Source organism: Prionailurus bengalensis, chromosome B4 (genome assembly GCF_016509475.1).
Source record: "Prionailurus bengalensis isolate Pbe53 chromosome B4, Fcat_Pben_1.1_paternal_pri, whole genome shotgun sequence".
NCBI lineage: Eukaryota > Metazoa > Chordata > Mammalia > Carnivora > Felidae > Prionailurus > Prionailurus bengalensis.
Window position 1 is genome coordinate 52,831,431 of NC_057358.1, and position 20,972 is coordinate 52,852,402.

A 20,972-nucleotide genomic window follows, 5' to 3' on the forward strand; every position below is an offset into this window, starting at 1 on the left:
GAAGATAGTATTCAGCAACATTTTAAAAAAATGTGTTTATTTATTTTTGAGAGAGAGAGTAAGTGAGCAGGAGAGGGGCAGAGCGAAAGGGAGACAGAGGATCTGAAGTGGGGTCTGTGCTGACAGCAGAGAGCCCGATGCAGGGTTCAAACTCACAAACTGTTGGATCATGACCTGAGCCAAAGTCGGCCACTTAACCAACTGAGACACCCAGGTGCCCCAACTTTAGTAACATTTTTAAGTGCTAAAGAAATAACATTCAGGCCACCATAAGGTTCTGTGGATTGATTTGTTTTGGTTGGAGAAATAAGTGGAGTTATAGCAATATCAGTTACTATGATCACATGACCCTCATCTAATTAGGTAATTTAGATAACCCACTCATCCTGGCAAGTTGTGGCTGCTCAAATCTGTTCTTGATTTGAAGGAAATGTGGCTATTTAACTTCCTTCATAGTAAAAAAAAAAAATAACTTGTTACTCTCTCCTTGCTAATTTATGGTTCCTTGAAAGTCTTGACTCTTTGTTTCCCAGATGGCTCTTCCCCTACCCTGCCCCATTTCTATTTTGAGTTTTTAAGTTAATAGCCTTTCATTTTTATTATCCACTCCTAAGACATATGTTGAATTTTATTGATGTTAATATAAGATGCTAAGACCACATTCTTTTCCCACCATTTTAATGTCTGACCCAGACCAATGCTTCCTGCTAACACAGCCTTGACCTTAGCTTTGGGGTTATGATGGATATACAACAAATGGAGCATATCATAGCATCTTAGGACTCAGAGGGACCTTGGAAGTAACTTTCTGGTGAGAAATTGTAACCCTCACTCTACACTCCTATTTTCAGGATTTCAGTACATCTTGGAAATGTTACAGTACAGTACAGTTCTTATTCTCAGTGTCAAGATAGAAAAATAGAGACATTTACATCCAAGTTAACAGAGAGGAATAAATAGCAACTAATTACTTATATTCAGATACAGTGCTCTGGCTTCTTGTTCTCAAAGACAGGAAAGGAAAAAGCAGAAACCAAAAATCACAGTGAAGGAGAAGGCTTAGGAATTTGACATCACATCATTTCCAAAGACCTATCACTGAATTCATGACCCCTTGAGTTCATGTCTGTGCACTAGGTTCCCTCTGACAACATCATGGTTTACCTCTTTACCTATAAATTCATATGTAGAGGCAACCAAGTTACAATATCACAACATCCCTCACATATTCTTACTGACATTGTAGTCTGTGACTTCCCCAGTATTTCACATGTATTTATATTACCTTATGATTATCTCTGCAGATTTACTTTCTGTATACTTCATAAATTTTAATATTAAAGTGGAAAAACTGATGTTTCTTGTTTATTTTATAATTTTTTTTTAAATTTTTTTTTTCAACGTTTATTTTTATTTTTGGGACAGAGAGAGACAGAGCATGAACGGGGGAGGGGCAGAGAGAGAGGGAGACACAGAATCGGAAACAGGCTCCAGGCTCTGAGCCATCAGCCCAGAGCCCGACGCGGGGCTCGAACCCACGGACCGCGAGATCGTGACCTGGCTGAAGTCGGACGCTTAACCGACTGCGCCACCCAGGCGCCCCTATTTTATAATTTTTTAAGTTTATTTATTTATTTTGAAAGAGAGAGAGGGAGTGAGTGAGTGGGGTATGTGGGCAGAGAGGGGGAGAGAGAGAATTCTAAGCAGGCTCCATGCTGTCAGCACAGAGCCTGATGTGGGGCTCGATCCCACAACCCTGGGATCATAACTGAGCTGAAATCAAGATTTGGCCTCTCAACTGAGCCACCAGGAACCCCAATGTTCCTTATTTTAAATTAAACTAAGATGTACTTAAAGATATCTGGGGAAAAAATCCATTGGTGAGTCCATTGATATCATTCAACTTTTTTCTATCTTGTATTTTATTCAACTTACAGTATTTTGCTGAAGTCCATTTTGTTGCATTTGAAAGCCCCATAACCTCCTACCTTCTTTTCTTAGGGTTTGCTAGAGGTAGTAGCCACGAACTTATGCTCTACTTATAGTATACCGTAGAGAGAATGTTTAGTTTTAAATATTTAATATTTAATTTTAAAATAATATTTTATAATTGTGCTCTCAATGATTTAAAAACATAGATTATTTCTGTGTCTCTGGGACTTCAATGTAACAGGAAGGAAGTTGTATGTAATTTATTGATATTTCAAGATACATGTTTTTCCCAAATGACTTAAATCTCCTAAACGAATGGAAGGAAAAGTCATTGTTAGATGTTTCAGCTTATATATTTCCTTGGGTTTTGGGCCACCTTTGGAGGTTGAGATGGCCCAAAGAGGTTCTGAATGATGAAACCTGTGTGCTTCCATTCCTGCTCTATGCCCCAAGCCTATTCTCTTGCATTTGTCCTGCTGCATCCTACCTGAAGGCCTTTGCACTGCTATATTCCTTACCCCAGGAATGCTTTTTCTTTTACCATTATCCTGCCTAACGTCTTTTCAAGATTTAGCTTGGATATTACCTTCTCAGGAAACCTTTTTCTGATCCTCTGCTCCAGCTACCGTATTTGATCCTCCTTGGTTTACTCTCATGAGTATATTTCCAGAAAAGCACATGGAATTGTAATTAAATGCTTATTTTTCTTTTCATGTTAGTCCGTAAATCCCAGAGGGTTCTCTCTCCCTGGTATGCCATTGACTCCAAGAGGTTATGGAATGTGTGTTAATCATCAGTATATCCCAGGACGTTTCAAAATATATAGACAGAAATAAATACTTGCTGAATGAATAGGTGGATAAATTAATAGTTTATGTACTTCAGGGAGTGATCAACTACAACTTTTTCCCTTGGCTTCCTAAAATGATTAAAACCTTTTCTGAAAAGGGTACATGTGCAGCGTGCAGGCAAAAGTGAGAAGTAGCTGGCACACAGTAGAGAAGAGGCTCGGTGATTATGGTTATGGTGACATCAAATATTCTGAGAATATGGAAGATTTTAGAGCACCTTCTCAGTTCAGGTTTCTATAAAGGTGATTTTTAGATTTGTATTGGCATCCAACACCCCAGAGGTAAAAGACGAGTAAGTACAGTGACTTTCTTACCTTGTTATTAATATTATTTCAACTGTGACTTTAAGTTTACCTAATTCATTATTGATTCTTTTTTTTTAAAAATATAATTTATTGTCAAATGGGCCTCCATACAACACCCAGTGCTCATCCCAACAAGTGCCCTTCTCAATGCCCATCACCCACTTTCCTCTTTCCCCCACTGCCCATCAACCCTCAGTTTGTTCTCTGTATTTGAGGGTCTCTTATGGTCTGCCTCCCTCCCTCTCTGTTTGTAACTTTTTTCCCCCTTCCCCTTCCCCATGGTCTTCTTTTAAGTTTCTCAAGATCCACATATGAGTGAAAATATATGGTATCTACCTTTCTCTGACTGACTTATTTCACTTAGCATAATACCCTCGACTTCCATGCATGTTGCTGTAAATGGCCAGATTTCATTCTTTCTCATTGCCAAGTAATATTCCATTATATATATATATATATACACACACACATACACACCATATCTTCTTTATCCATGTATCAGTTGATGGATATTTAGGCTCTTTCCATAATTTGGCTATTGTTGAAAGTGCTGCTATAAACATTGGGGTACAAATGCCCCTATGCATCAGCACTCCTGTATCCCTTGGGTAAACTCCTAGCAGTGCTATTGCTGGGTCGTAAGGTAGTTCTATTTTTAATTTTTTGAGGAACCTCCACACTGTTTTCCAGAGTAGCTGCACCAATTTGCAGTCCCACCAACAGTGCAAGAGTGTTCCCATTTCTCCACATCCTCTCCAGCATCTATAGTCTTCTTATTTGTTCATTTTAACCACTCTGACCAATGTGAGGTGGTATCTCAGTGTGGCTTTGATTTGTATTTTCCTGATGATGAGTGTTGTTGAGCATCATTTCATGTGTCTGTTGGCCATCTGGATGTCTTCTTTGGAAAAGTGTCTATTCATGTTTTCTTCCCATTTCTTCACTGGATTATGTGTTTTTTTTTGGGTGTGGAGTTTTGTGACTTCTTTATAGATTTTGGATACTAGCCCTTTGTCTGATATGTCATTTGCAAATATCTTTTCCCATTCCACCAGTTGCCTTTTAGTTTTTTGATTGTTTCCTTTGCAGTGCAGAAGCTTTTTTTCTTGATGAGGTCTCAATAGTTCATTTTTGCTTTTAATTCCCTTGCCTTTGGAGATGTGTCAAGTAAGAAATTGCTGTGGCTGAGGTTGAAGAGGTTGTTTCTTGCTTTCTCCTGTAGGGCTTTTTTTAAAAAAGGGATTAATATCTTTAATATATGAAGAGCTTATATAGATTAATAAGATATATACAAGTTCTTTAGGTGAATAAATCACTGAAAAATAATTCAAGTGACTTACAAAATCTCCAGGAAAAACAGATTTCCTTATTGTCATAGAATGTAAATCTGTGCATAACAGTATTTATTCAAGTGTAATTTGTATTAGAAAAAAAAAACAGAGATAACCTAAACGTATAAATTGAAAGAATGATTGCAAACCAAGAAATAGACGCTTAACTATAGAGAACAAACTGATGGTTACCACAGGAGAGATGGATGGGGGGATGAGTCAGATAGGTGATGGGGATTATGCAGGGTGATGAGCACCAGGTGTTGTATGTAAGTGTTGATTAACTAAATTGTACACCTGAAATTTATATTATACTGTATGTTAACTAACTAGAATTTAAGTAAAAACTTAAAAAAAACCTGTATGGTATGTCCATATAGAAGAATATTAAAATGCCATGAAAAGAATCCGGTTTTGGAAGAATAGTGACATGGGAAAATGCTCATAATGCAACATTAAGAGAAAAAAATGGGTCAGAAAACTATGTTGTCATATCTTTGTCATGATCCCATTAAAAAAAATGTTTACAGAGAAAACAGACTCTTTTGGCAGCAAAATTTGATCAGAACTAACATGAAGCTGTCATATTTCCTATTACTTTTATAGGCAAGAAAATACCAAGAACCTGATTTGTAAAAGGCCTTCAGAATAAAGCAAAAGTTAATTAGAATTTTAGGTTATATAAGGGCGCCTGGGTAGCTCAGTCAGTCAAACATCCGACTTCGGCTCAGGTCATGATCTCACAGTTTGTGGGTTTGACCCCCACATTGGGCTCTGTGCTGACAGCTCAGAGCCTGGAGCCTGCTTCAGATTCTGTGTCTCCCTCTCTCTGTCCCTCCCCCACTCACACTCTGTCTCTCTCTCTCAAAAAAAAAAAAATAAATAAAAAGAATTTTAGGTTATATTAATATTCCAAAGTAGTAACTATTTTTAGCACAATATATACACCTTTTGAGATTTTATCCATTCCCAGAATGAAATCAATAAGCCTTATTTTAATATAAGTAAATGATAGGTTTTAAAGATAGATTTCTTTCTTATTGTATTATTTATTTATTTATTTATTTATCTATCTATCTATCTATCTATCTATCTATTTATTTATTTTACCATTAGCAAGTGAAGCAAGCAAAGGTGTCCTAGGTGGGCTTTGCCTTTGCTTTTTATTTATTTAATTTAATTTTATTTTTTTAAATATATGAAATTTATTGCCAAATTGGTTCCCATACAACACCTGGTGCTCATCCCAATGGGTGCCCTCCTCAATACCCACCTCCTACCCTCCCCTCCCTCCCACCCCCCATCAACCCTCAGTTTGCTCTCAGTTTTTAAGTCTCTTATGTTTTGTCTCTCTCCCACTCTAACCTCCTTTTTTTTTTTTTCTTCCTTCTCCTCCCCCATGGGTTTCTGTTAAGTCTCTCAGGATCCACATAAAAGTGAACACATATGGTATCTGTCTTTCTCTGTATGGCTTATTTCACTTAGCATCACACTCTCCAGTTCCATCCACGTTGCTACAAAGGGCCATATTTCGTTCTTTCGCATTGCCATGTAGTACTCCATTGTGTATATAAACCACAATTTCTTTATCCATTCATCCGTTGATGGACATTTAGGCTCTTTCCATAATTTGGCTACTGTTGAGAGTGCTGCTATAAACATTGGGGTACAAGTGCCCCTATGTGACAGTACTCCTGTATACCTTGGGTAAATTCCTAGCAGTGCTACCACTGGGTCATAGGGTAGGTCTATTTTTAATTTTTTGAGGAACCTCCACACTGTTTTCCAGAGCGGCTGCACCAGTTTGCATTCCCACTAACAGTGCAAGAGGGTTCCCGTTTCTCCACATCCTCGCCAGCATCTATAGTCTCCTGATTTGTTCATTTTGGCCACTCTGACTGGCGTGAGGTGATATCTGAGTGTGGTTTTGATTTGTATTTCCCTGATGAGGAGCGACGTTGAGCATCTTTTCATGTGCCTGTTGGCCATCCGGATGTCTTCTTTAGAGAAGTGTCTACTCATGTTTTCTTCCCATTTCTTTACTGGATTATTTGTTTTTCAGGTGTGGAGTTTGGTGATCTCTTTATAGATTTTGGATACTAGCCCTTTGTCCGATATGTCATTTGCAAATATCTTTTCCCATTCCGTTGGTTGCCTTTTAGTTTTGTTGGTTGTTTCCTTTGCAGTGCAGAAGCTTTTTATCTTCATAAGGTCCCAGTAGTTCATTTTTGCTTTTAATTCCCTTGCCTTTGGGGATGTGTCAAGTAAGAGATTGCTACGGCTGAGGTCAGAGAGGTCTTTTCCTGTTTTCTTCTCTAGGGTTTTGATGGTTTCCTGTCTCACATTCAGGCCCTTTATCCATTTTGAGTTTATTTTTGTGAATGGTGTGAGAAAGTGGTCTAGTTTCAATCTTCTACATGTTGCTGTCCTGTTCTCCCAGCACCATTTGTTAAAGAGACTGTCTTTTTTCCATTGGATATTCTTTCCTGCTTTGTCAAAGATTAGCTGGCCATACGTTTGTGGGTCTAGTTCTGGGGTTTCTATTCTATTGCATTGGTCTATGTGTCTGTTTTTGTGCCAATACCATGCTATCTTGATGATTACAGCTTTGTAGTAGAGGATAAAGTCTGGGATTGTGATGCCTCCTGCTTTGGTCTTCAAAATTACTTTGGCTATTCGGGGCCTTTTGTGGTTCCATATGAATTTTAGGATTGCTTGTTCTAGCTTCAAGAAGAATGCTGGTGCAATTTTGATTGGGATGGCATTGAATGTGTAGATAGCTTTGGGTAGTATTGACATTTTGACAATATTTATTTTTCCAATCCATGAGCAGGGAATGTCTTTCCATTTCTTTAAATCTTCTTCAATTTCCTTCATAAGCTTTCTATAGTTTTCAGCATACAGATCCTTTACATCTTTGGTTAGATTTATTCCTAGGTATTTTATGCTTCTTGGTGCAATTGTGAATGGGATCAGTTTCTTTATTTGTCTTTCTGTTGCTTCATTGTTAGTGTATAAGAATGCAACTGATTTCTGTACATTGATTTTGTATCCTGCAACTTTGCTGAATTCCTGTATTAGTTCTAGCAGACTTTTGGTGGAGTCTATCGGATTTTCCATGTATAATATCATGTCATCTGCAAAAAGTGAAAGCTTGACTTCATCTTTGCCAATTTTGATGCCTTTGATTTCCTTTTGTTGTCTAATTGCTGATGCTAGGATTTCCAACACTATGTTAAACAACACAGTGAGAGTGGACATCCCTGTCGTGTTCCTGATCTCAGGGAAAAAGCTCTCAGTTTTTCCCCATTAAGGATGACATTAGCTGTGGGTTTTTCATAAATGGCTTTTATGATTTTTAAGTATGTTCTTTCTATTCCGACTTTCTCAAGGGTTTTTATTAAGAAAGGATGCTGAATTTTGTCAAATGCTTTTTCTGCATTGATTGACAGGATCATATGGTTCTTATCTTTTCTTTTATTAATGTGATGTATCACAATGATTGATTTGTGAATGTTGAACCAGCCCTGCATCCCAGGAATGAATCGCACTTGATCATGGTGAATAATCTTTTTATATGCTGTTGAATCAGATTTGCTTGTATCTTGTTGAGGATTTTGCATCCATATTCATCAGGGATATTGGCCTGTAGTTCTCTTTTTTTCCTGGGTCTCTGTCTGGTTTAGGAATCAAAGTAATGCTGGCTTCATAGAATGAGTCTGGAAGTTTCCCTTCCCTTTATTTTTTGAAGCTTGAGAAGGATAGGTATTATCTCTGCTTTAAACGTCTGGTAGAACTCCCCTGGGAAGCCATCTGGTCCTGGACTCTTATTTGTTGGGAGATTTTTGATAACCGATTCAATTTCTTCACTGGTTATGGGTCTGTTCAAGCTTTCTATTTCCTCCTGATTGAGTCTTGGAAGTGTGTGTGTGTGTTTAGGAATTCGTCCATTTCTTCCAGGTTGTCCAGTTGGCATATAGTTTTTCATGGTATTCCCTGATCATTGCTTGTATTTCTGAGGGATTGGTTGTAATAATTCCATTTTCATTCATGATTTTATGTATTTGGGTCATCTCCCTTTTCTTTTTGAGAAGCCTGGCTAGAGGTTTATCAATTTTATTTTTCAAAAAACCAACTCTTGGTTTTTTTGATCTGCTCTACAGTTTTTTAGATTCTATATTGTTTATTTCTGCTCTAATCTTTATTATTTCTCTTCTTCTGCTGGGTTTAGGGTGTCTTTGCTGTTCTGCTTCTATTCCTTTTAGGTGTTCTGTTAGATTTTGTATTTGGGATTTTTCTTGTTTCTTGAGATAGGCCTGGATTGCAATGTATTTTCCTCTCAGGACTGCCTTCGCTGCATCCCAAAGCGTTTGGATTATTGTATTTTCATTTTCATTTGTTTCCATATATTTTTTAATTTCTTCTCTAATTGCCTGGTTGACCCATTCATTCGTTAGTAGGTTGTTCTTTAACCTTCATGCTTTTGGAGGTTTTCCAGACTTTTTCCTGTGGTTGATTTCAAGCTTCATAGCATTGGGGTCTGAAAGTATGCATGGTATGATCTCAATTCTTGTATACTTATGAAGGGCTGTTTTGTGACCCAGAATGTGATCTATCTTGGAGAATGTTCCATGTGCCTTGAGAAGAAAGTATATTCTGCTGCTTTGGGATGCAAAGTTCTAAATATATCTGTCAAGTCCATCTGATCCAATGTCTCATTCAGGGCCCTTGTTTCTTTATTGACCGTAAGTCTAGATGATCTATCCATTTCTGTAAGTGGGGTGTTAAAGTCCCCTGCAATTACCACATTCTTATCAATAAGGTTGCTTATGTATGTGAGTAGTTGTTTTATATATTTGGGGGCTCCTGTATTCGGTGCATAGACATTTATAATTGTTAGCTCTTCCTGACGGGTAGACCCTATAATTATTATATAATGCCCTTCTTCATCTCTTGTTACAGCCTTTAATTTAAAGTCTAGTTTATCTGATATAATTATGGCTACTCCAGCTCCCTTTTGACTTCCAGTAGCATGATAAATAGTTCTCCATCCCCTCACTTTCAATCTGAAGGTGTCCTCAGGTCTAAAATGAGTCTCTTGTAGACAGCAAATAGATGGGTCTTATTTTTTTTATCCATTCTGATACCCTATGTCTTTTGGTTGGAGCATGTAGTCCATTTACATTCAGTGTTATTATAGAAAGATACGGGTTTAGAGTCATTGTGATGTCTGTAGTTTTCATGCTTGTAGTGATATCTCTGCTACTTTGTCTCACAAAATTCCCCTTAGGATCTCTTGTAGGGCTGGTTTAGTGGTGATGAATTCCTTCAGTTTTTAGTTGTTTGAAAAGACCTTTATCTCTCCTTGCATTCTAAATGACAGACTTGCTGGATAAAGGATTCTCGGCTGCATATTTTTTCTGTTCATCACATTGAAGATTTCCTGCCGTTCCTTTCTGGCCTGCCAAGTTTCAGTAGAGAGATCCGTCATGAGTCTGTCGGTCTCCCTTTATATGTTAGAGCACATTTATCCCTAGCTGCTTTCAGAATTTTCTCCTTATCCTTGTATTTTGCCAGTTTCACTATGATATGTCATGCAGAAGATCAATTCAAGTTACATCTGAAGGGAGTTCTCTGTGCCTCTTGGATTTCAATGCCTTTTTCCTTCCCCAGATCAAGGAAGTTCTCAGCTATGATTTCTTCAAGTACACCTTCAGCACCTTTTCCTCTCTCTTCCTCCTCTGGAATACCAATTATGTGTAGATTATTTCTCTTTAGTGCATCACTTAGTTCTCTAATGTTCCCCTCATAATTCTGGATTTTTTTATCTCTCTTTTTGTCAGCTTCCTCTTTTTCCATAATTTTATCTTCCAGTTCACCTATTCTCTCCTCTGTCTCTTCAATGGTTGTCTCCATTTTATTTTGCAGCTCATTTATAGCATTTTTTAGTTCCTCCTGGATGTTCCTTAGTCCCTTGATCTCTGTAGCAATAGATTCTCTGCTGTCCTGTATACTGTTTTCAAGCCCAGTGATTAATTTTATGACTATTATTCTAAATACAGTTTCTGTTATATTGTTTAAATCGTTTTTGACCAGTTCGTTAGCTGTCGTTATTTCCTGAGAGATTCTTTTGAGGGGAATTCTTCCATTTCATCATTTTGGATAGTCCTTGGAGTGGTGCGGAAATGCGGGGCACTTCCTCTATGCTGTCTTGAATAACTTGTGTTGGTGGGTGGGGCCGCAGTCAGACCTGATGTCTGCCCCCAGCCCACCGCTGGGGCCACAGTCAGACTGGTGTGTGCCTTCTCTTCCCCTCTCCTAGGTGCGGGATTCACTGTGGGGAGGCCTGGCCCGTCTGGGCTACTTGCACACTGCCAGGCTTGTGGTGCTGGGGATCTGGCGTATTAGCTGGGGTGGATCTGCAAGGTGCACAGGGGCGGGAGGGGTAGGCTCAGCTCACTTTTCCTTCAGTGATCCGCTTTGGGAGGGGCCCTGCAACACCGGGAGTGAGTCAGACCCGCTGCTGGAGGAATGGATGCGCAGAAGCACAGCTTTGGGTGTTTGCGTGGTGCAAGCAAATTCCATGGCAGGAACTGGTTCCCTCTGGGATTTTGGCTGGGGGATGGATGAGGGAGATGGCACTGGCGAATGCCTTTGCTCCCCGCCAAGCTGAGCTCTGTCGTCCGGGGCTCAACAACTCTCCCTCCCGTTGTCCTCCAGCCCTCCTGCTCTCTGAGCAGAGCTGTTAGCTTATAACCTTCCAGATGTTAAGTCCCACTTGCTGTCCGAACACATTCCATCTGGCCCCTCTGCTTTTGCAAGCCAGACTCTGCCGGCTCTGCTTTGCTGGTGGGCTGCCCCTCCTTCCCGGCTCCCTCCCGCCAGTCCGTGGAGTGCGCACCGCCTCTCTGCCCTTCCTACCCTCTTCTGTGGGCCTCTTGTATGTGCTTGGCTCCAGAGAATCTGTTCTGCTAGTCTGGTGGTTTTCTGGGTTATTTAGGCAGGTGTGGGTGGAATCTAAGTGATCAGCAGGACACGGTGAACCCAGCGTCCTCCTATTCCGCCATCTTCCTCCTCAATCCTCTCCTGTAGGGTTTTGATGGTTTCCTGTCTCACATTCAAGTCCTTTATCCATTTTGAGTTTATTTTTTGTGAATGGTGTAAGAAAGTCGTCTAGTTTCATTCTTCTGCATGTTGCTGTCCAGTTCTCCCAGCACCATTTGTTAAAGAGACTGTATTTTTTCCATTGGATGTTCTTTCCTGCTTTTTCATAGATTAGCTGGCCATACATTTGTGGGTCCACTTCTGGGTTCTCTATTCTATTCCATTGGTCTATGTGTCTGTTTTTTGCCAATACCATACTGTCTTGATGATTACAACTTTGTAGTGGAGGCTAAAGTCTGGTATTGTGATGCCTCTTGGTTTGGTTTTCTTCTTGAATATTACTTTGGCTATTCCATACAAATTTTCCATACAAATTTAGGATTATTTCTTCTAGCTTTGAGAAGAATGCTGGTGCAATTTTGATTGGGATTGCATTGAATGTGTAGATTGTTTTAGGTAGTATTGACATTTTAACAATATTTATTCTTCCAATCCATGAGCTTGGAATGTTTTTCCATTTCTTTATATCTTCTTCAATTACCTTCATAAACTTTCTATAGTTTTCAGCATACAGATCTTTTACATCTTTGGTTAGGTTGATTCCTAGGTATTTTATGGTTCTTGGTGCAATTTGTAAATGGGATCAGTTTCTTTATTCCTCTTTATGTTGCTTCGTTATTGGTTATAAAAATTCAACTGATTTATGTACATTTATTTTGTACCCTGCAACCCTGCTGAGTTCATGTATCAGTTCTAGCAGACTTTTGGTGGAGTCTATCAGATTTTCCATGTATAACATCATGTCATCTGCAAAAAGTGAAAGCTTGACTTCATGTTTGCCAATTTTGATGCCTTTGATTTCCTTTTGTTGTCTAATTGCTGATGCTAGGACTTCCAACACTATGTTAAAGAACAGCAGTGAGAGTGGACATCCCTGTCATGTTCCTGATCTCAGGGGGAAAGCTCTCAGTTTTTCCCCATTGAGGATGGCATTAGCTGTGGGCTTTTCACAAATGGCTTTTATGATGTTTAAGTATGTTCTTTCTATTCCGACTTTCTCAAGGGTTTTTATTAAGAAAGGATGCTGTATTTTGTCAAATGCCATTTTGGTTCTTAATGCATTGTAATTTTGTGTGGATCTGTGCCTCCTATTATGGTGTATTAACTTCATTATGAGTTAAGAGCAATAGTGTTAAAATTCTATTGGCATCATTTGGCTTTATTTTAAACAACTTATCAATAAAGCCACACCAATGTTAAGGAGCTGCCTCTGGTTGTGGCTCTCTATAGTATGTCTATAAATGAATATGGAATTTGAATCCTGTGATATTGCACTCAGAGAATTTGGGGCTGAGCGTCTTACATTTTCAAAGGAAGAGTGTAAAGCAAAGAAAAATATGTAACTGAGATGATTCTTGTTACAGTTATAGTTGAAAAAGACAGAGAAAGAGAGAGAACAGAAGAGAGAAGTAGAGATAGCTCTAGCCTAACTTGTGTCTGGTTGTTGAAAGCAATGGCATTTTCTTGGGGACTGGGAAAGAAAAATATTAATTGATACACATGGTGGTTAAATTTATGTGTCAACTTGGCTAGGCCACAGCACCTAGAAATTTGGCCAAACACTGGCATAGATGTTGCTATGGAAAATTTTTAGATGAGATTAATATTTAAGTCAGTAGATTTTGAATAAAGCAGATTATCTGCCAAAATATGGGTGGGCCTCACCCAATCAGTTGAAGGCCTCAAGAGAAAAATGACTGACTTCTCCTGAGGAAGAGGGAATTCTGCCAGCAGATTGCCTTTGAACTCAGGCTGCAACACCTACAAGTGTTATCTGAATTTCCAGACTCCTGCCTACTCTACAGAGTTTGGACTTGCCAGCTCCCACAGTCATGCAGGATAATTTCTTAAAATCCATCCCCCTCTCCCTCCTCCTCTCTCTTTATGATATATATTATATATATATATATATATTTTTATTGGTTCTTTTTTCCTGATCTTCTCTAATACAGTAGCTATGTTTAAAATGTCATCTCTCACCCTAGAGGAGAAAGCAGGAAAAGATTTCTCTGACCTCAGCCGTAGCAATTTCTTACTTGACATATCCCCAAAGGCAAGGGAATTAAAAGCAAAAATGAACTACTGGGACCTTATGAAGATAAAAAGCTTCTGCACTGCAAAGGAAACAACCAACAAAACTAAAAGGCAGCCAATGGAATGGGAGAAGATATTTGCAAATGACATATCAGACAAAGGGCTAGTATCCAAAATCTATAAAGAGATCACCAAACTCCACACCCGAAAAACATATAATCCAGTGAAGAAATGGGCAGAAAACATGAATAGACACTTCTCTAAAGAAGACATCCGGATGGCCAACAGGCACATGAAAAGATGCTCAACGTCGCTCCTCAGCAGGGAAATACAAATCAAAACCACACTCAGATATCACCTCACGCCAGTCAGAGTGGCCAAAATGAACAAATCAGGAGACTATAGATGCTGGCGAGGATGTGGAGAAACGGGAACCCTCTTGCACTGTTGGTGGGAATGCAAACTGGTGCAGCCGCTCTGGAAAACAGTGTGGAGGTTCCTCAAAAAATTAAAAATAGACCTACCCTAATGACCCAGTAGTAGCACTGCTAGGAATTTACCCAAGGTATACAGGAGTACTGTCGCATAGGGGCACTTGTACCCCAATGTTTATAGCAGCACTCTCAACAGTAGCCAAATTATGGAAAGAGCCTAAATGTCCATCAACGGATGAATGGATAAAGAAATTGTGGTTTATATACACAATGGAGTACTACATGGCAATGCGAAAGAACGAAATATGGCCCTTTGTAGCAACGTGGATGGAACTGGAGAGTGTGATGCTAAGTGAAATAAGCCATACAGAGAAAGACAGATACCATATGTGTTCACTTTTATGTGGATCCTGAGAGACTTAACAGAAACCCATGGGGGAGGAGAAGGAAGAAAAAAAAAAAAGGAGGTTAGAGTGGGAGAGAGACAAAACATAAGAGACTTAAAAACTGAGAGCAAACTGAGGGTTGATGGGGGGTGGGAGGGAGGGGAGGGTGAGTGATGGGTATTGAGGAGGGCACCCGTTGGGATGAGCACCGGGTGTTGTATGGAAACCAATTTGACAATAAATTTCAAATAAATAAATAAATAAAATAATATGTCATCTCTCATCAGTTTGTGTATTTTTCTCTTTCCAACTGTAATCTTAAAACCTTCAGCCTGTTCTGTAGGCTCTCATACCATTCTGTGCTAAAGAATCAGGGTGTATCATTACAGCATAGCAGACAAGATTTTCTCCTGCTAGATTATAGAGGATCAATAAATTGCAGCCCTGAAAATTTCCCCTGCCTGCCAGAAATAAGCATGAAGAAGTGGAGAAAAAATTAAAGATGAGAATTCTATTTTCAGACCCCGGTAAAGGAGGTTCCAGTTTGAGAGAAGCTATGGAAAAAAAAGTGACTGTTCCCAAACCAATAACTGAGTCTTCTGTCATTCAGCTTGCTTCCAGTTAACGCCTGCCTCAGCTAAGGCAGGGATGCCACCAGAGCCCAGGTTTAGCATCCGTATCCTCCTTTTCCGTTAGCTGTCATACCGACTCCTCTTTTACATGGGCTCTGCTTTATGCTCTTTGTCCCTTCCCCTCTCCCCTGCCAGCCCTGCATCTCCCCTCTACCCTACCCACCCCCCTCCCCCACCTCAGGTCTCTTTATTCCCTATGGTCCTGCTAGAAGACTGAGATACTATAATAAAAACATTTACAGAATGCTTTTTGTGTGTTCATTACTGTCTTAAGTGCTGTATACATCTCAAGCCAATAAACCCTCATATAGACTCTATGAGAGAAGTACTATTATCCTCCCAATTTGATAGGTGAGAAACATTAGGAATTTAAATAAATTCCCCAAGGCCATATATGTAATAGCAGAGCACAGATTTGAACTAAATTAGTCTGAGTGTAGAGCTTATATGATTCAGCTCTACACATGACAATTAATGCTGAGGTGTACACGAATGCTTCTAGCTTAGTGTGCCATCCTTTCCGGTCAGATCTGGATTTTATGGTGATTCCCAGATATGGTATTTCTAGATTCTAGAACCGGGGGAGGGTATCCAAGGGGCACCCAGGCCTTTCATAATAACCCTCCAAACATATCATTAGATTGCGTCTTCCTTTCTTTCTTCTATTATTTTGTTAATTGTCAAATGACTTGCTTTTATTTTATTTATGGCAGCATTACTTTCATCTATACAACAACTCGTTCTGCTTCTGAATTTCTAACTTACGATGAAGCTGGTATTTCAGAATTAGGGAGGATGTTGTTGCTATATAGACAAATTTGCTAGCCATCATTTAATATATCTGTATGTTTTTTCTCAGCCCTATTGGCCTCATAGAAGAAAGCAGAGAGTTACCCATAGTCACCAGGGATGCACACTAAGTTTGAAGAGATTTATTCTGGAAATTAATAATGATCTCATATTGCAGATGAGAGCTCTGAAGCTAGAGAGGTGAGATAATGTAGAAGCACATTCCTGTTGAAATTTGCATGTAATCTTAAAGGATGAGTAGGAATGAACAAAGTGGAGAAAAGTAGGAAGAACATTCCAGGACGGAGCAAGGAGATTGGGGTGTGTAAAGTGGCTGGGGAGTTGAGAGAACTGTGAGAAGTTCAGTCTGGCTAGAGGTGGGGGGAGTGGTTGGGGTGGCTCAGGAGGCTGGGGCAGGATGACGATATACTTTACTCTGAAAACTAAAGACAGCTGTTAAAAGATTTTGGAGAGGCCAAAGGGTGGGGAAGACTTGTCTACAGCTGACTTGGAGAATGGATAAATGGGGGATAAGGTGAGATAAAGAGAGATAAGGGACCACGGTTGGTGTCAGTTTGTCTGCTCGGTTTCCCTTCACTACTGTTTTGGTATCAGCATCTTTGTCTTTTTGTCTGAGGTTTGCTCCTTTCCTACTCCTGTGTTTTTGGTGAGGCTTTCAGTCACTTTCCTGTGCCCCTTATCCTGAGTCAGAAAGATGCATACATTTCCTAGGCTTTAGCATCCCATGCCCATCATGGCATCCCATCCCTGGCACTCTGATCTGTCCAAGTATAGGCACCTGACTCCAGTTAGGTCAATAAGATTCTAGGACTAGGGTTTTAAATGCACTAATAAGGAAGATGGAAGCATTCTTTCTTCCAGGGTTCCTAAATAGAAGTGATGGAAACTCCAGTCTGCCAATGCCCATTGTTTTAGTTTCCTAGGGTTGCCATTAACAAAATTCCACAGACCGAGTGTCTTATAACAATAGAAATGTATTCTCCCTCAGAGAATTGTATTCTCTCCCTCCAGAGAATGTATTCTGGAGGTTGCAAGTCCAAAATCAAGTTTTTGGCAGGGCCATGTTCTTTCTGAAGGCTCTAGGGGAGGATCCTTCCTTGTCTCGTCTAGCTTCTGGTGGTTACAAGCACCCCTTGGGGTTCTTTAGCTTATCAACATAGCACTCTGGTCTCTGCCTTCATTGTCATGGGGCAGTCTTCCCACTGTGCATCTCTGTGACTAAATTTCCCTCTTATGAGGACAGGAGTCATTAAATTAAGGTCCATCATGATCCAGCATGACCTTATCTCAACTTGATTACATCTGCAATGATACTATTTCCAAGGAAGGTCTCGTTCATAGGCTCTGCAGGGGGGGATATGAATTTGGGGGCAGAAGCACAGTTATACCCAATACAGCTGTATTCCTTGATGGTTTGATTCCATAAGCCCATGCAGTATGACAGAAAAAGGCCATGGCTCACAGTGAGACAGATCATAGGTGGAGAGAATATTGGCAGGGAAGGAGTCCTGGCTTCTGGTCTCTAACTGCCCTATAATTGTATTGAGTTCCCAAAGTTATTCTTCTGACTTTGGCTACCCAAATTTCCTTCCTTTCAGAAAAGTGCCTTCCCCCACATTTTTTTTCTTTGCTTAGGCTACATTGAGTTAGGTTTTGATCTCTTCCTACTAAAACAATTCCAACAAATACAGAAATTATGGCAGCATTCCAGGTGGAAAGAGAAGCAGATCTGAGCTATGGCAGTGGTGACAGGAATTGGATGGAAAGGAATTTATTAGGTGGAATCGATGGGGCTTGCATTCTATTTAAATTTGGATTATGGGAGATGATAAATCTCTAATGATCATTGGTATGAATGAGTAGATGATAGGACCATTCTCTGAGAAAGAAAATAAAAAGGAGTATAAAAATGCATGAAATTTGTGGACTGGGTGGCTCAGTCAGTTCAGCATCTGACTCTTGGTTTTGGCTCAGGTCACGAACTCACACTTCATGAGTTCAAGCCCTACATTGGGCTCTGGGATGGCAAAGCAGAGTCTGCTTGGGATTATCTCACTCTCTCTTTCTCTCTCTGCCCCTCCCCTTCTTGCTATCTCTCTCAAAATAAAATAAACAAAAAAATTGCATGAAATTTGGTCTTTGTGAACTTCTCTAGACCATGATTATTTATAAGCCTTCTGAAGACTTTGCTTTCTTGAAGTCAGGGAAACATTCATTTTTATATATATGGTACTTAATGTAATATAGTGGGCACATGGCAGGTGTGCCATAATGTTTATTCAGGTAAATATAAAAATTGAGATCTTGAAAAACACAATTTCTTGTTAGCCAGTAGAACATATGACGTATGTTCTTTGGCCTGCAAATGTATTGATGCTCAGTGCCCCGGAGTGTCTCTCATTGTGTGTAGGAGACTGTATGCCAAAGGTCACTGGAATTGTATTCATGGGACAGTCAGTAAACCGTTTGAAAAAGAGGGAAAAAGTTAAACTCATAGTATCATCAGTGGGGAAGCTGAATATATATTAAATATGTTAACGTAAAGTAGAAAGATGCCTTCTTCTTAGGACAAACAGGTTTAAGTGTTTTGATTCCCCCTGCCCACATTTCTTTCTTTAAGGTGTGTAATGATAGAAACTCCTTGAGGCAAAAATCAAGTTTTCAGCTGCTTATGGCGACTGCTTTTGGATCAGTAAATTCTGGCTCAAAAGATCTGCTTGGACATCATGATAACATGGGGACGTTGCCAAGGTATCTCTTTAAGGAGTTCATAATATATCAGTATAGTGCTTAAATGTTGATAATATCTGGACATCTCAGAATGTACATTTAGAATTCATAACACCCTGAGCGACAATTTGGAACGAATACATTTAGTGATAAATGAATATTTTTGCATGTGAACTGATCAGCAGGTCGAAAGTGTTGTGGTTTTATTTTTTATTTTTTGAGGGTGGCAGTAGTATTGCACATGGACATTGAAATCTTTTTATTCACTGATGAAATCAGGGACTACGTTTGTCAGTCTGAAGAAGAGACTTTTGGATCCAGACCTCCACTAATAGTGCAGGGAAATGTATTTGCTATTTATTTTGCATAACACAGTTGTAAAGGATTTTTAAAAATACATCTCTAGGCCAACAGATGAATTACTGTTTCCATTCAGGATGACCATAAGGAAAATAAAATAGCTGTAGGACATAAAATCAATTGTTTTACTGAATCTGACAACTTTATGTACTTTGTGAAAAATCATGTGAGGTGAAATTTAAACTCTTAATGTCTCTGTTGTATGGCTTTCTCTGTCCACTCCATCTTGCAATTACTTGGCTCTTCTTTCTTTCTCTTTTTATTTTATTTATTTAATTAATTTATTTTTTAATTTACATCCAAATTAGTTAGCCTATAGTGCAACAATGATTTCAGGAGCAGATTCCTTAATGCCCCTTACCCATTTAGCCCACCCTCCCTCCCACCACCCCTCCAATAACCCTCTGTTTGTTCTCCATATTTAAGAGTCTCTTCTGTTTTGTTCTCTTCCTTGTTTTTATATTATTTTTGCTTCCCTTCCCCTCTGTTCATCTGTTCTGTGTCTTAAAGTCCTCATATGAGGGAAGTCATATGACATTTGTCTTTCTCTGACTGACTAAATTCGCTTAGCATAATACCCTCTAGTTCCATCCACGTAGTTGCAAATGGCAAGATTTCATTCTTTTTGATTTACTTGGCCCTTCTTTAAACCCGAAAGCATATTTATGAAAGCCAAGGTATGTATATTTCAGCAAACTCTTCTTGAAAATGATGTGTTCTAATAGGACTTGAGAGCTTGGAAACTACACAGGTTAATTTAATAGGCTAGATTGGGCTAGTACCCCACTCCCACCCTACCTTTTAAACATTTTCTTTCATAGGCCTTGGCTTTTTTTTTAAATCTCATATTTCTATGACAGGGTTTCAAAATTAGAAATTTTTAAATAATTTCCTTAAGATTACAAATAATGTGGTAAGTAAGATAAAAAAAATTCTTGTGTGCAGCACTTTTTAAAACGAGATGACTTCCTATGGTGGAATCACTCAAGTGCTTCTGGTTACATAAATGACTCTCCGGGAGTCAGGCACCTAACGAGAGACATTCGCTTTCCAGGCCAGTAAGTACCATTTAAGGAAAGCGCTGTGGTGATTTGCCATACAATAAAGGAGAATAGTGCCTTGCGGTTTTACAGTTATCTTTCTTCCAAAGAACTTGCAGTGTTTTTACATAGACCATTTCCTTCATCCTGAAAACAATTCCTGGGTAGTATTCTGTATTATATATTGTTCCCAAGGCCCCCAAGTAATTTATTTAGTGGCGATTATTTGAGCTCCTACTGTGTGCCAGGCTGTTATTGGGTTAACAAAGCAGAGTTTCCTGCACATCTCTGGGTAGCAGAGAGATCTGAGCAATTAGTATTGCAGAGAGTGCGGCTAAGGATATGTTAGGCGTGAATGCAAATGCCCTGGGGTCCCAGAGGGTAGAGTAACTACCTGTGCTTGGAGGATGAGGCTGTAAAGCTTTTAGAGAAGAAACTATTGAGGACAGTTTCAATAATACGAGAAAACAAGGATGGAATCTCTCTCTATCCAACTTATTTTCCAGGCGGAGATATTCTCCATGTTTAACTTACTTCCACAACCATGAAAAGTGGCTTAGGGGCTGGGGGGAATTTGGGAAGGAAGTCAAGAGAGGACCAGAATAATTCGAGGGCCTTTGAGGAAAAAAATTTTATGTATCTTCCAGAGATTCCGTCCTCTGTTCCCTACTCCTTTTTGTGAACCATTGTTAAGGATGGGAGTGGGTACCAGTTCGTTCGTGCTGTGCAGAAAAATACTGATAGCTTCTGCCCTAGGGCGTAATTTTGTCAATTGGAAGAGCGAGCTTTATATGAAGTTATTTTTTATGAAATCCTCTTCTTAAAATTATTTGTTCTATAAAATGTACCTGTTATGAATTCATGGAATCTTCAAATGCAAAGAAAAGGCGTTCTATAAATGAGACATGATAAATGACGTGTAGCTGAGTGAAATTCCTCCTCCTTCTTGGCCAACAACCTGCT